Below are 16,738 nucleotides of genomic sequence, written 5' to 3'. Positions count from 1 at the left end.
TTCCCTGAGTAGATTGTGGTGTAGCTATGTTCCATCCACTGCCTAATACAGTTTATATGTAGGATTCAAACCCCTTAACCTAGGCAAGGGTAGTATTTCTATAAAGGACCTTCGTTTTATTAATTTGTATTTGTGCCTTTGGGGCTCCCCTGGTGGTGCAGTGGTAAAGAATCTGCCTGCCAGTGCAGGAGATAGTGATAGTGAGTCACTCAGTCGTGTCCGACTCTTTGCGACCTCATGGACAGTAGCCAACCAAGCTCCTCCATCCATGGGATTTTCCAGGCAAGAATACTGGAGTGGGCTGCCATTTCCTTCTCCAGCAGATCTTCTTAACCCAGGGATCGAACCCGGGTTTCCTGCATTGTAGACAGACGCTTTGCCGTCTGAGCCACCAGGGAAGCCCTACCAGTGCAGGAGAGGCAGGTTCAATCCCTGGGTCAGGAAGATCCCCTGGAGAAGAAAATGGCAACCCACTTCAGTATTCTTGAAGGGAGAATCCCATGGACAGAGGAGCCTGGTGGGCTCAGTCCTTGAGGTCACAAAAGAGTCAGACACAACTGAGCAGCTAAACAACAAATTTGTACATATATCCTGGGGAAAGGCTTTGTGATCAATCTTAAAGATCATTAAAGTAAAGAAGTGATTTTTAAAATCATTCCTTTTGGTTTACAAGGACACAGATAGGAGTAAAAAGTAAGTAAGATGGATCTGATAAGAATGCTATACTTTTTATCAAGTGAATGTTAGATTTCACTATAAACTTCCTTTTCTATGGCGTTTGGTGAGTTTGTTTTGATTGTTTCTTTTCTGTCTGAAGAAACTGAAACATAAAGAAATTAAATATTTTATCCAAAGTTATATAGACATTAGCTCTGAGTGACCTTGGTACTGCTGCCACAACTTGGTTTTCCTCCAAGCTTATTTAAAATATTGATGGAGCCCTTGAACGCTTTCTCATTTGTTTTTCTTTTTTCCCTTACATAGTATTGAGTTCTATTTTTGTAACTTCAAAAATTCACACAGCACAGTTGTTAAAAAGTTCAAAATTAGCTTTCTTAAATTTGACTTTAAACCTAAATTTTAGATTTTTAAAAAAGACCCAGCTATATGGCATATGATATAGCTAATGAGTAATGAAGAGTAATATCCATTAGTACTGAGAAAACTGATATAATTTACTTTTAAGTTTTCTTTTTTTTTTTTTAAGAACTGAACCCATCATTTAGAGGTTGTTTAGTTTTGTTTATATTTCTCCTGATAGCTGCTACCTTGACAAAGGTTGGCATATCAACTTGACATTTATCCTTGCAAAAAATAAAAATAAAAATTACATTTTTTATCTGAGTGCTATTGCTTAAAATGTTTACTTCTGGTATTGATAGCCCATTAAAAACTTGAAGATTGAGAAAAGACTTTAACTCAAATATAGTGATAAGGATTAATTTCTGGTGTAGATATACTATAAGTTGCATGTGTAAAGTCTGAGAAGATATATTAGGAAAGGATATGAATTAGTCATTGTCTCATTTTCTTTGTCTATAGAGGATCAACACTTACTGGGTTAACATCAATGTTTGAGGGCAAAACCTTGAAATATTGACTAAATCTAAATCCTTGCCGTGATATTTGAGACAACCCCAAATCAAATATAATTATAGAAATTCAGACACATTGTCATTACTGAGTTGTCCTGGGAACTTTTATGATGGCTGACTATTTTAAACAAATGATTATCTTTGACAGAGGAAATATAAATGAGAGCCTCATTCAAGAATCTCCTTTTTCATGCCATAATTGGATACCAGACGATGTTCAGATAGGTCATACCAGATCACCAGTAAAGACAGGAAAAGGGGAAAGAAGGACCAGGAAAGCTGAGAGAGAGCAGCAGCGGCAAGGAGGGGATCAGGCAAGCCTGCCCTGGCCTACCATTCATGAGGCCTCGGACAAAAATATAGATTGAAGCCCACCTATATCTATCATAAAGTTAAAGATCAAGCCACTGTGCTGCTAAATGAAGTATATTCTGTCCTCCTGCCTTTACAAATGTAAATGCATAAAAACCTGAGAAGACCAGGTATTATTTTAGAATTTCCGACGTGTCAAAGTTCTGTACCAGAACATGGGAGCACAAAGTGGATCTGGAGTGTTCACGCCACAGTCCCCATGGCCAAGCTCCATCTACATTTCCTGAAAATGAATCTACATGTCCTGAAAGCAGCCATCCAGAGGCCACCTCATGGGGCCCGGATATTGTTGTCCATGACAGAGAGAGACATGGTGGCAAGTCACTCCGAGGCCAGAGCGTGGACATAAGGAATCCCAGGTGCCCACCGTGTGGCCTAGAAGAGGCAGTGGGAGAGTGTAGGCTCCATCTGGGCTCATCTCCTTGCCCCACAGGCTTGGGAGAAGCATGGCCGGGGAGGTTGTGTCTGAAGCTGACGTAAGCAGGGGATGACCTGGATTTATTCCAGTACGTATACTCCTGCTGTATACATCTGTGAGGGGTAGCATTGGCAAAGTATCTAATACTGTATTCTTAAAACTCCGTTCAAGTATATAAACATACTTTAAAGGTCATAGATATATATTTCCTACGTAACCTTGTAATTGTCTATACAAGACCACGTGACTCTCTGTTCTGTTATATTCTGGGAAGCAGTTTAGTGCCTAAGAGCATAGTCTTTCAAGCTAAAACAAGGCTCTGAGTTGTGCCTTGGTTTGAATCCTGTGTTGTCCCTTTCCTGGTGTGGAGCCCTGGGCAGAATGCTTCATCTGCTGAGTAGAGGTAATAAAATCTTCCTCTAGGATCGTAGTGAAAGTACATGAGGTTAAAGTCTTTAAAAGGCCTAGATCAAGTAAGTGCTCAATAGATCACAGTGCTGTCATCATCGTCATAATCACTGTCATTATTTTTACAGCTGTTATTTCTTACAGTGTATAACTATTGAGATGACCTTGGGCAAGTCATGTAACCTCAGAACCTCAATTTCTTCATACATAAAATGAGGTCTTTGGAGCGGAGGATACCTAAGGTTCTGTCTAGTTAAGACAAGGGACGTTTTGGAGTTCTTTCTTCTTCAGTTTACATTAAACCTGAACTTGACCTCCAGGCTACATTGTAAATTGTTAACAGATGCTATCTACTCTGCATATAATATCACGATATAAGCTATTTTAAATAGTCTGATATTGAAAATGTGAATCTTTTGTAAAATCTGCAAAACCCTGGATTCAGTGTATAGTTTATGAAACAAGTACTTGTGATTCATTGTAGCATTCCTTTATTCACTGGCTCTTCTAGTACATTAAAAATCACATTTGATTTACAAAAGACATTGAGTTTGCCTGCAACTTTTCAGGAACATATGCAGATATTTTAAATCTCTTTGAATCACATAAGCCTTTGAGAATTGATTAGCTCTGATTCAATTCTCCCAAAAAGGAGCATGGTTGCAAATATTTGCATATAATTTTTGGGGGGGGGGTGGTCCATGGATCCTAATTTAAGAATCTCTGGCATAAAGCCAAAATAAGAACAAAATGGAATGTGCTAAGGACATTGGAGGCATTTTTGAAATTGGACCTAAAGACACCTGGCCCTTTCCAGGATGAGAGCAAGAGAGGACTAACATTTATGAAGGCATCCTCCATGACAGACACTGTGCTAAGAATTTTATGTGTGTTGTGTTGTTCTTCCCTTTCCAGGTGTAAAAAAGATAGGTATTATTTCTGATGAGAAAACTGAGGTTCAGATAGTATGCAGTTCTCCAAAGTCACGTTGCTAGTAAGTAGCAGAAGCAAAATCTAAACTGGAGTCTGACTCTAAAGCTACTGTGCATGCTCATTCGCTTCAGTCGTGTCTGACTCTTTGCAACTCCATGGACTGTAGCCTGCCAGGCTCCGCTGTCCATGGGATTTTCCTGACAAGAATACTGGAGTGGGTTGCTATGCTGTCCTCCAGGGGATCATCCCAGCCCAGAGATCGAACCTGTTTCTCCTGTGTCAGTGCATTGCACGTGGATTCTTGACCCACTGAGCTATCAGGGAAGCCCAGCACCATGATAAAGGCCCTAAATTCCTTCACATCTCTCCCCAAGCTCCTAAATCTTTGTGAAAGAGAAAATCACAAAAATGCAGAGATTTGTCTTCCTTGGTGAACTTGTTAGAAGGGAATGCCCTAAAACAGCTCCATGTTGACAGCCAATTCTTCCCTCTCCCATGCTTCTGTGCTGGCTCACTGGAGCTGGCCTGACTTGCAGGAGTGCTGAGCTGCTATTGAGAAGAGGTGGGGCCTGTGAAGAGCTGAGCATTCTCTTGACTGGATGTGACTCAAAAGTTCTGATCCCCTACGTGCCCCAGCAAAGGTTTCAGCTGACATCCTGTAAAAGAGTTGTCAGCCCAAGAGCAGAGAAGTGGCCTGTCAGACTCAAAATGTCCCACTTGCCAAGTCTCACATGAGAAAAGTGAAGACAGGCCCCATTTGGAAAAGAAGAGCTGCTTTCCAAGAGATTTATTACATAAGGGTCATGTTGCAAAACATGTGCTGTGCTCAGGAGACTCAACTCCTTGATTCATTCACATTTCACAAGATAGCTAATTAATCTCTTTAAAGCAGAGGGACTAGATGGCAGAATAAATGAAAGGCCTTATATGAATGCCAAAACAACCTGAGGCTTATTGGAATCCTGCCTTGGTTCTATAACCTGGTGTTGAACTTTCTTCATAAACAGCCTGACCCTACACTGTACAGAAATCACTGAGATTTGTACACTTAAAATCTTTATGTATCAGGGTGAGATCTGTATCCTCATTTCTAACCTGTCAAAATGGAACATTCTTGGTAAGGTGAAAAGCACACTGGCAAATCCATTTTTGGTTTCAAGTCATTTTAAGATAGGCTGTCTTATCACCTCTGACTTCACAGTATGTCCTAGAAAATCACGCTGTTTTCATAGTGATACTAGAAGCACAATGAGATTTGGTATTTGATTTAGATTTTCCTTATGATTTTCCACATGATATGGAATTGCTTCATGAAATCACTTGCTGCTAAGCATTTCAGAACTTTATTTGGTAGTAATGAGAAAAAAAAAAAACTATACTTTAAAATGTTTGGGAGTGAAATGGGCATAGTTAGAAGTAGCTGACATCTAATATGTTATTTTTCTGACTTGGTATGTATGGTACAAGAGGTTTTCTACTAGTGTAAAGAAGGTACCTCCTCTTTACATCAGTGAGGCAGCATAGCTTAGTGGTTAAAATAGCAACTCTGGAACCAGACTCAGAGGGTCTGAGTCCCAGCTATGCTGCTCACCTGCTTTGTGACCTTAAGCGAGACACTTTAACTAGGATGGCTACCATTCTTCTCTCTCAACATCATCTCCATATCAATCAGTGGGTCCCCTAATTTTTGTGGACTGAAGATCCTTGTGTCCCAATAAATGGAAGGTGTACCAAGTATTTGGTAGATTAAATAAATGCCATGGCTCGTGCATATCCAACATACTCTTGCCAAATATATATCAGCCCTGTGGTGATAATGAAATATGGGCAGACCTTGTTCTATTGCACTTGGCTTTATTGTGCTTAAAACATAATATTGTTTTCACAAATTGAAGGTTTGTGGCAACCCTGTGTCAAGCAAGTCTGTCCAGGCCATTTTCCCAATAGCATTTGCTTACTTTGTGTCTCTGTGCCACATGTTGGTACTTGCACAATATTTCAATCTTCTTAAATTATTATTATGATTTATTATGATGACCTGTGATCAGTGATCTTTGATGTCACCACGACTCACTGAAGACCCAGGTGATGGTTTGCATTTTTTAGGAATAAAGTATTTTTAATTAAGGTATATACATTGTTTCTTTAGACATAAGACTTTCACACTTAATAGACTAAATATAGTGTGAACATAACTTGTATATGCATTGGGGAACCAAAAAAAAATCATGTGACTCACTTTATTGAGAAATTTGCTTTATTGTGGTAGCCTGGAGCTCAACCTGCTGTATCTCTGAAGAACGTCTGTGCCTTTATTCGAATGTTACTGACTTCATGATAGTATTGCATATAATCAATGAATACTAAGGGGAAAATGTGGTAATGATATGTGAGGAGTTCTTCAAACCATTTGGTTCTTGAAAAGTGTGATCATGTTTAAAAAGGCTGGAGAAATATAGCCATTCATTCATTTAAGATATGTTTTGAATGCCTACCACAGGCCTGGCACTGCTCTAGAAGCTGGGAATAGAGCACCTAGAATACAGTTGTTGCTCTCACGGAGCCCATATTCTAGTGAAAGGAGACACTGAACCAGAACCCAAATAGGATGAGATTATCTTAGAGACATATGTGAATGGAGTAAATAGAACAGAACAGCGTAACTGAGGGAAGTCCTTGCTGAAGTCCTCAGTCGTGTCTCTGCTGCACTGAGACACAACTGAGTTGGGAGAAGAGAGCTCCACACTGAGAGAACAGAAGAGGTAGAAGCTTTGAGATAAGAATGAGTTTGCCACATCTGGGAAAGAGAACGGAAGTTTAGAGATGGGGGAGAGGGGTGGTAAAGAGAGGTGATACAGGTTGGTTTTAGAAATAAACAGGGGCTTAATCGTACAGTAACTACAGGCCATGGTAAGGTGTTTATTTTATTCAAAGTGCAGTGAGGAACCATTATGCACTAGGTAACACAATTTGTAGTTTTAAATATTTGTTTGGCTGTTGCGTAGAGAACCAAGTATCGGTGTACCTCAGTTGTCTCAGAAAGATCTGTTAAGAGCCCTTAGTTGTAGTCCAGATAAATGTTGATGACTTGGACGAGAATGAGGCAGCAACATGTAGAAAGACTTGCAGTACATGCTGGAGGTAGGAGTAACAAAACTTGTTAATAGTTTGGATGTAGTTATTGAGTGAAAGGAAGAACCAAGAAATCAAATGCAGTCAGCCCTCCATATCCCTGGGTTCCACATCTGTGGATTCAACCAACCACTGATCAGAAATATTCTTAAAAAAAAAAAATTACAGTAAGTTCCAAAAAGCAGAATTTGGATTTGTTGTGGGCTGTCAACTATTTACATAGCATTTACATTGTTTTAGATTTTATAAGTAATCTAGAGATGATTCAACGGAGAAGGCAATGGCACCCCACTCCAGTACTCTTGCCTGGAAAACCCCTTGGACGGAGGGGTCTGGTAGGCTGCAGTCCATGGGGTCACTAAGAGTCAGACACGACTGAGTGACTTCACTTTGACTTTTCACTTTCATGCATTGGAGAAGGAAATGGCAACCCACTCCAGTATTTTTGCCTGGAGAATCCCAGGGACAGGGGAGCCTGGTGGGCTGCTGTCCATGGGGTCGCACAGAGTCACACACGACTAAAGCAACTTAGCAGGAGCAGCAGCAGAGATGATTCAAAGTTTACAGGAGGGTGTACACGCAGGTTATATGAAAATAGTACAGCATTATAAAGAGTACCCATGGATTTTGGTATCAAGCAGAGCAGGTACCAAGAGACAGCTATATTTTAAGGTCTTGCTAATGTCCTGTCTTCACAATGAACTGTCTGCAGCCATTCTAACCCCTGTTTGTCTCTCCTTTCTGTATCACAGTTGTTTTTTTGAGCTCATAATCAGCTCCAGGTGCTTAGGATACATTGTTGTTCAGTCACTAAGTCCTGTCCAACTCTTTGCGATCCCATGGACCGCAGCACACACGTCTTCCCTGTCCTTCACTATCTCCTGGAGTTTGCTCAAACTCCTGTCTATTGAGTCGGTGATGCTATCTAACCATTTCTTCTTCTGCTGCCCCTTCTCCTTTTACCTTCAGTCTTTCCCAGCATCATTGTCCTTCCCAGTGAGTCAGCTCTTCACATCAGGTGACCAAAATATTGGAACTTCACCTTCACCATCAGTCGTTCCAATGAATATTCAGGGTTGACTTCCTTTAGGATTGACCAGTTTGATCTCCTTGTAAACAGAACAAAGACCCGTGCCCTGTATCTCTTCTGTACTTCTCTATCAGCGCTTGTAATTAACACAAAATGTTTTGTGTCTTTGCATTAGTCTAATTATTTCAGATACATTATTTTTGCTTTCCAAATAGATGGTCAACTTCTTAAGAACCAGGGGCCCCAAGAACGTCTAGCTCAGTGCTGGAGGCAGCAAAAAGGAAGAGTGAAAATGTCTTTTTTCATAGGCAACTTCTTGTTTATAAGCTGCCTACTTTAAATAAATTTGTGGGAATCCAAAATTGCCATTCAGATAATTGGAAATGCAATCATTTTTCCATTAAAAAGGAATTATTTACTCACTCAAGAGTTAATTTAAAATAACTGACTTCCCGTAATGAATGTAATTAAAAGTTTGTTAACAGGTCATTATGTATTTGTTAGGAGATGTGGTAAAGGAACTGAAGCTAGAGTATCAGGGGCCATAGTCAATTTTAAATTATGTGAAATGAAGACAAAGGAGCTGAAATTTAGAGCTGTAAGTAAAAAAGAAAATAAGTTATGATTTCTAAAAATTCAAGCGTATAGACGGATTTATAGAGAGGACTTCCATTTTCTAAATTTACAGTTTATAATTGACAGTTAAAATTTGTCTCTAACCAGATCACATTCATTCTAGCAATGAAGGTTAATCATTTGAATACACAAGAAAACAGGCTTTTGGTTACAGCTTTCTGAGTGTAAGAATGAAACAAAATTCATGGTTTTCTGTTTTGTATGGAAGAATGAGCATTTTCATAAACACAGGATAATGACTGTTTTTCAAGACTCCTTATAATATTGATGGCATTGAGTTGCTATTGCTGGGGTAATATTCTAACACCTTTGTGGGTTAATCAACCTTTTGAGAACTATCCCAGGAATCCAGTGACCATCTATCACTTTGTTTCTGTGAAAAATGCTTCTGAGTTCTAGAATACTAACTTTAAACCCAAGGTCAGGAACACACCCCAGTTATTAGGAGTCCTCTTATTTCTGTAATTTTCATAATCCATTTACTCTTTGGAGACCATCATAATTATCAATGAGAAAGAAAACTTAATCAGGTGGTATATAGTAGCACAGTTCTTATAATGAGAATGTAGATATTTCTTATACCTCATTCATTCATTTAACACATTTATTGAGTGCTTCTGTGGACAAGGAACTATAGGCAAACAGCAGTGAGTCAAGTCTGCTCTCTAACCAAGAAGAGCTTATAGCTCCTTGGGGAAGAAGACGCATGTACAATGCATCTTAAATGTAGAATGTAGAATGTCTTAAATACCATTAGGAAAGTGTAGATGAAACGTATTGCAGGTTCAGAGGAGAGCAAGATATTTCCTTCGTATGGAAGTGGGAAGACTTCCTGAAAGAGAGTATTTAAAATGCCACTTGAAAATGGAGAGGATTTGAAAGGGGACAGTGAAGAAAGGGCATCCGGGGAAGCATGGCAGCATAAACAAAGCAACGGAACTAAGAAAGTGTGTTTGTACAAGGCCCGTGCTTCATGCAGTGGACACTTCTGGAGCGATTACCAGGTATAAGACACTGCCTGAGGAGCCAGAGACAGAAAACTGAGACTTAGTGTTTGTCCTTAAAGAATAATTCAGTTTAACATTAAAAGTGTGAGTAAGGAATTGGTTTTCAGTTAAGCTTGAGGATGCCGCTGAATGCTGAACTGAGGTGCTGGGGTTGTATTCTGCAGCAATGGCTTTGGGGATGATGATAATAATGCTTATTATTCACTAAGTCCTTCAGGGTTCTTTGCACTTTAAGAATTTACATGCATTATTTCCTTCTGGTCTCCTCATGAGATATGATTACTCTTTTATTCCTACTTGTCAGCTGAGAAAACTGGGGCTTAGCCAGTTAATTCCTTTAATGTTGCCAGCTGGTAAGTATCAGAGTAGGGATTTGAACAGGTGTATTGGATTTCAAAGCCCATAACTCACTGAATTGAGTCATGGAAGATATTTGAATAGAAAAATGATTGATTTGAACTACCCTTCTTAAGAATTCAGTTGACTCAGTGGGACCACAATGATTAAAGGATTGTAGTGAATAGCTTATGAGAACCTAAATGGAGGTATTAAGTAATGGGTATAAAAAGGGGAAGGAAGTGAGAGAGCTCATAAAAGTAACTACTTAATTCAGGAGCAGTGAAGAGGAAACAGTCAAATAGAGCCTCAAGTTTTAGCATCTGTGGTATCTGGAAGACTCATGGTGCCAGGCAGTGAAATAAAGACCACCAAAGGAGAGAAGTCTCTTGGGGAAGTAGTGGGGATTTGCGAAGTGAAGGAATAGTAAGAAAAAGAAAAAGTGAAAATGGAAGTGTAGGCTGCTCTAAAAGAAGTTAAAAATTAAGGGGAAAGAGAGTAGTTAGTAGACTAAGCAGCTAACAAGAATGAGGAACGTCTTTGTTTTCCTAAAGAATGGAATGACTAAAGAAAAATGGTGACTGATGAACTAAGATCTTGGAATCGCTGCAGCTGCATTAACTCAAGGGCACAAACAATGGGTTAGCAGATGAGGGATCCTTGGTGCCTCCTTCAGATTCATCCAGACTCTTCCAATCCTTTAGATCACCACTGAAACACTATCTCTGTGTTAATAAATAAGTCTGTATGTCTCCCATGGGCTTTCCTGGTGGCTTGGTGGTAAAGAATCCGCCTGCCAAGCACGAGATATGTGTTTGATCCCTGGGCTGAGACAATCCCCTGGAAAAGGAAACGGCAGCCTCTCAAAGTATTCTCACCTGGGAGATTTCCATGGACAGAGGAGCCTGGCAGGCTACAGTCCAAGGGGTCACAAAAGAGTTGGACACTACTCAGTGACTAAACAACAATCTCTCCTATAGTTTTCCCTACAGAGGCTTAGATGTTCCTTATCTCTTTCTCCTGTTGCCTTTGGTACCTACGTGCATGGATCAGTGGATCTCAAACATCAGAGTGCTTCCAGATCTCTTGGAGGGCCAGTTAGAACACAGATTGCTGGATCCCACCCCAAGCATTTGTGACTCTGCAGATCTGGGATGAAGTCAGGATTTGCTCTGTTTACAAATTCTCAGATGATACTGATGTTGCTGATCTAGGGACCACATTTTATATTACTACTACTGAACTAAATTAAGGACCTATGAGAGGTACAAATAAAGAATTTGGGGAACCTTACAGTGGACTAGTGTGCAAGATCTGGAAATGTTCTAGAAAAATACTCTTCAGGTATGATTGGTTGTTGTTGTTCAGTCACTCAGTCGTGTGTAACTCTTTGTGACCCCCATGGACTGTAGCATGACAGGCTTCCTTGTTCTTCACTATCTCCTGGAGTTTGCTCAAACTCATGTCCATTGAGTCAATAATACTATTCAACTATTTCATCCTCTGTCACCCCCTTCTCCTTCTGCCCTCAATATTCCCCAGCATCAGAGTCTTTTCCAGTGGGTCAGCTCTTTGCATCAGGTATTGGAGCTTCCATCAATTTTTTATGGAATGCCCCAATACTTTATTCCATCAAAGTATTGGAGCTTCAGCTTCAGCGTCAGTCCTTCCAGTGAATATTCAGGGTTGACTTCCTTTAGGATTGACTGGTTTGATCTCCTTGCAGTCCAAGGGACTCTCAAGAGTCTTCTCCAGCACCACAGTTGAAAAGTATCAATTCTTCAATGCTCAGCCTTCTTCATGGTCCAACTCTCACATCCGTACCTGACTGCTGGAAAAACCCTAGCTTTGGCTATAGGGGCCTTTGTTGGCAAAGCGATTGTCTCTGCTTTTGAATACACTGTCAGGCATGATTTAAGATTAGGCAGAAAAAGAATGAAATGTTTTGTCTAGCTTCATGAAAGAAAAATAACATAATTGCTACAAGTAAAGAGTTTTCTTAGGAGAGGTATATCATAAAATAAAAAATAAAGTGAAAACCACAGCAGTGACTATAATTTTATTTTAATCCTAAAGAACTAAGTATTATCTGAGTAAGAAGTCCACAATTATTATTTAGGGGAAAGTAAGTATAGGGCTAACATACTGTGTTCCATTTAGAGTCCTATGTTGTTGTTATTCATAACAACTGAGGCCAAGAGATATGTGCCATTTCCAAGAGCTGGTTTTATACCAACTTGATTGCTGCGTCTAATTATTCCCTTGGGTTTACCTGTCCCTGATCGTTACCGTGCAGATCTGACTTAAGTAGATACACCAAATCTCTGAATTTGGGTAGGTGTAATTTGTCCTGTACATCATTACTAAAGTATTCGCCATGGTTGGCAAATGTGCTACAAGTTGCACAATGAAAGGTGCAAAATCCTTCCTGACGTTTGCAAACATCAGTCATTTTTAGTTTCTTTCATTCAGCCAAACACTCACTAAGCTAATGAAACAGTATCAGTGACCATCACCTTGCTGCTGCTGCTAAGTCGCTTCAGTCGTGTCCGACTCTGTGTGACCCCATCCCTGGGATTCTCTAGGCAAGAATACTGGAGTGGGTTGCCATTTCCTTCTCCAATGCATAGAAGTGAAAAGTCAAAGTGAAGTTGCTCAGTCGTGTCCAACTCTTAGCGACCCCATGGACTGCAGCCTACCAGGCTCCACTGTCCATGGGATTTTCCAGGCAAGAGTACTGGAGTAGGGTGCCAAAGCAAAATAACCATTTGGTCATAGCCACACTGGGTAACCTGACATATCAGAAGCCTTATTCTTCTGATCGTATGGTTAGAGGTCACTAGAGGGAGAGTAGAATTAGTTAGATATATGAATAAATATATCATTTTAGTTTCAAGCCTACACAACTGTTAGTTTCATTATGATAATTCTCCCATATAAGTGAAATTAGATTTTTGAGTTGAAATGCATAAATATCCCTATTAATGGCATCCACATCAAATTATCTGCTTTAGTCTTTTTAAATTATACATTGTGAATATTTAGTTTAAACCTAAAATTCCACAGAAAAGAAAACAAATTTTCTGGATCTAATGATATGCAAATAAATTATTCAGGACTGGCAGAATATAAGTCAAGTTCATATTTTGAGAACATTTTCCTTTTTTAAATAAAAAGCAATTTCAAAATAAAGATCTAGTTGCCCACCTAGAAAAGAAAAAAAAAACAAAAACAGTCCTTTCAAGTCAGAGTGATACTAAAAATTCCAAATTGTTGCAATAAGTACATATTCTAAGAGAATTAAATTGCTTTGTTGGAAAGGATAGGTGGGTGTCAGATGATTTGGTTTAATTTTTAGCATAGCAGAGTGGTAGTTACTGAGTAGCTGGGAGATACTCAGAAAAATTACAGGAAAGAAAGTAAGTGTCAGTCTTTTAGGATATATTTGGTTCAGTGTCGTCAGAAGATAGTCTGCCCTCTCCCTGGAATCAAGTTGCAAACCTCAATAGTAATTAGAGCTAAGCGGCAATTGCAGGACGTATGATTTGTCCAGACGCACTGTGTTGGCTGTTTCCTAGCACCATATTTCATGGGAGCACAGGTTGAAATGATGAAATTATTTATCTCTCAGTCTACTACCTCGTACAGTGCTCGAGTGCAGAAGTGAACGTGAATTGTAATCTTAAAAACCAAGGTAAGCATTGCCGACTGATCTGCCTTTACACCTTTGGGAACTTTTTCATGAAAAATATGACCAAAAAATGTAAAACAGTTAAAACCAAGTTTAGAAAAGGAAAAATGTATCAGAGTAATGTGCTAATTTGTGACTCCCCCAACCAACATCACCCTGGCATATCTAACTTGTTTTATTTACATTGTTGTACGGGGTCACTTTGATAAGTAAAATGAAGATGTGACGGACTTCCCACACTTCCTTTATGCTGATGAACTATGCTTTCTTTTTCTTTTGATGTTGGTTTCACATTTTTACTAGGTAAAAATATGATCCATATTATGTTAGAACCCTTTCTCTCTCTCTTTCCTATTATCTTCAAGAAGTATATTTAAGCAGATGATTGTACATGCTCAAGAATTCACATTGAGATTGATAGAATAGTGTCTGGTAGCCTGTAATAAAATTGAGTAACGTGGGTGATTTGTATGTTGTCACAAGATTTTTATGATAGGCACATTTCAAACTTTTAATGTTCCATCTCGTTTAAATATAAACTCAATGGCTTCATGCTTATTTAGACCATTGAGCATAGCAATCTCTCTGGAAACCAGGTAAGTTTAACTCCTCAAGAGGCACTGTTGTCTGTCATGAGAATAAATGTATTTTGTATGGATACAATAGACATTTGTGAAATTCTCCTTTTTGTTTTAGTATTACCACTTCAGTCCGCCTCACCTAAAAAATCCTTTTTCTTTCAGTTTTGTCATGTTTTAAACATGAATTAATACTACTATTAGGAAAGAGCTTAGAACCTCTTGGTGGGAGGAAGGTGTTTTTATCTCATTGTCCCCAGCGGGATTTCAAGTGGTTTGGGAAGTAAAAGAGCGTCAGCTTCTTTTATTCTACCTCACTGGTAGATTAGGGGTATAAACACTGAGGGTTCGATAGACTCTTGCTAAAAAATGAGTGGATTAAGACCAACATGTATTAATCTTTCCAAGGTCCTAGAGACCCAGTGTTATGGGAACTCTTAGTAGATACTATTGCTCAGTGTCCCTTTTGCTATTATGTTAGTACCTGATTTGGCAAGAAAATTTTTTCTAGCTCTCGGTCCATAATTGGCTTTGTTTTGTATATTTGCTTTGTCATGGAATCATTTATCCCTGAGGATCATTTTTTCATCAGGAAAACATGGGATAATTGTAATCCATGTAACAGTTTATAAGTCTACTTGATATACTTAAAAGTACTTTGTCCCTCTCAATGAAAAGTTATAGTATTTGTATAACCCAAGGCACATGGTGAATTTCTGTAAAAATGTATCGTTAAATTCTGTGTTAGATTTAAGTTCTCAACTTGCGCCATTCTGTCATGTGGGTGGCAGATAATATCGTGTGAGCACATGTAAAAAGATCCTCAGTTGTTGCAACGGACACGACGGCTTTTGACATAGTTGGAGATACAGCCTTAATTGTTTTGTCTTGTTATGGGGACAAATTCATCCTGATATTGGCAACATCTTGCTATTAATCTTTTGATTTATAGAAGCAAATATTGAAAATGAAATAAATGTGCTTCAGCTGCAAAATAAGGCAAATGACAGTAGTTTCTAGTTTTCTGGCAGTATTGCAGTGAGAGAGAGAGAGAGAGACAGATATGAAAGAGAGAGAGAGGCACATACATACACAGAGACAGAGACAGAAAATTTCAGAGACATTAGAGAGCTAAGAGAGATGATGTGAGAGGCAGAAAAGATAAACAGATGGGATGGGGGTGACTAGAGAGACAGAGCAAAGTCAGAGAAGAGAACAACAGAGGAAGTGGGTGTTAGGGAAAAAAAGAGACTCAAGTCAGTCAAGGTTTGGAAATAGAGATTGTGCAATTTGGGAACTTTGGATTCTTTTGCATTTTCTTTAACTAAAACTTCAACATGCTTTGTCATATTGAATGCATGGAGCACCAGATCCATTTTTAGGAATGTTTACTTTCCATTTGTGTCCTTTAAAGCAAAGGGAGCTTTAAAAGGCTGTTTGAAGTTCAGAAGCGACCAAGAGTCAAAACAAATATTCTTCTAAAAGAAAATATTTCCATTCCTTTGTTGCCTTAGAAAGCAAATCATTGAAAAGGAAAGTGATGAGTGCTGTAATTAAATTCCCTACTTTCCGTGTGGCCCCTTATTAAAAGAGCGTTATGTCTTTGACTTCCGGTGTTCACTGGGGGAGTGAGAAGGAGTCCTTTGGGAAGCCAGAAAGAAATTCCAAAGAATGAAAGCAGTATAAAGGTACAGGATAAACATAATACCCAGGGACAGTCAGAGTCATTTACAGTGCATCACTGCCAGTGCAGAAACTCCTTGGGCTCTCACCAGAGGACCTTATCTGATGCTGTTTTGCATATCACTTGTGCCCCAGAAGCTGCCTGCATGACTGAAGCAAGTAGCATCAATCTCTAGGATGTCCGGACAGTGGCACAGTTCCAAGAAATCAGGCCAGGGGTTTGCCATTCTGCTCAGTACTAGAGATGCTTTGGAGAGCGAGCGTCCCCTGGGTCAGAGGATTCCCTGTGTTTCTCGGGATAAGGGTGTCTCCCAGTTGCCCAGCTCCTTTGTTTGAAGGACTTAGATGCCCTGCTTAACTAGGTTGTTCCTGCTCACTCAGTTTTGGCCTCGATCTCCTTCATTCTATACAGATTTCTGCCAAATAATTGAAGATGACAAAGAAGTAAATCATTTTAGGAGTGAGATGTTGGGAAATTCCAAATAGGGCATTGGTGCCAATTCTAGTCCACTTGGCAAAATTCAGCCAGACTTACCACTCTTCCTTCCCGGTCCAAATCCCCCTCATCCTTTTCCCTATGCTAACCTCATTGTTGCCACATTGCCCTGTTTCTGCTCACCCTATCCCTTGCACGGCCAGGTTTAGTCACCCCGTACCGGTTTCCACAGGGATAGAACGGTGGCTTTCATAACTGCTTACACAGGTGGAATACTTATACCGCCAGGTAGAAGCCATCTCTTCTGCGCCTGGATAAAAATGGCTTCCGGCTGATAGAGGACCAAGAGGGGCCTCGTCCATGATGGTCACCATGATTATAATCCTCCGCTAGAATTTTTTTTCTGAATTCTCTTCAGTGTATTATAATTATGGCAGCCATGACATATGCATGCAAAAAGGGAACAAGATTTTAGTGCAGTTT

General features: G+C 39.5%; 1 protein-coding gene across 11 annotated transcripts in view; it reads left to right on the top strand.

The window, feature by feature from the left end:
- The window catches only part of ZNF385B (zinc finger protein 385B), a 491,813-nt gene that overhangs the window by 356,691 nt on the left and 118,384 nt on the right, over positions 1-16,738 (top strand). For 3 of the 11 annotated variants that reach the window (XM_086361050.1, XM_086361048.1, XM_086361049.1), the window contains exon 1: positions 13,368-13,561. The exons of 6 other annotated variants lie outside the window; for them this stretch is intronic. The gene's annotated coding sequence lies outside the window, so the exon portion shown is untranslated. Of the gene's footprint in view, positions 1-9,505; positions 9,529-13,367; positions 13,562-16,738 lie in introns of those variants that run through there. 2 more of the 11 variants (XM_086361046.1, XM_086361051.1) reach the window with 2 other exon arrangements.

Source organism: Bos grunniens, chromosome 2 (genome assembly GCF_055505025.1).
Source record: "Bos grunniens cultivar Pamir isolate PY7600 chromosome 2, Bosgru_T2T1.0, whole genome shotgun sequence".
NCBI classification, from domain to species: domain Eukaryota; kingdom Metazoa; phylum Chordata; class Mammalia; order Artiodactyla; family Bovidae; genus Bos; species Bos grunniens.
Note: the sequence above shows the minus strand (reverse complement) of the source record. Positions and strands in the feature narration are given on the sequence as shown.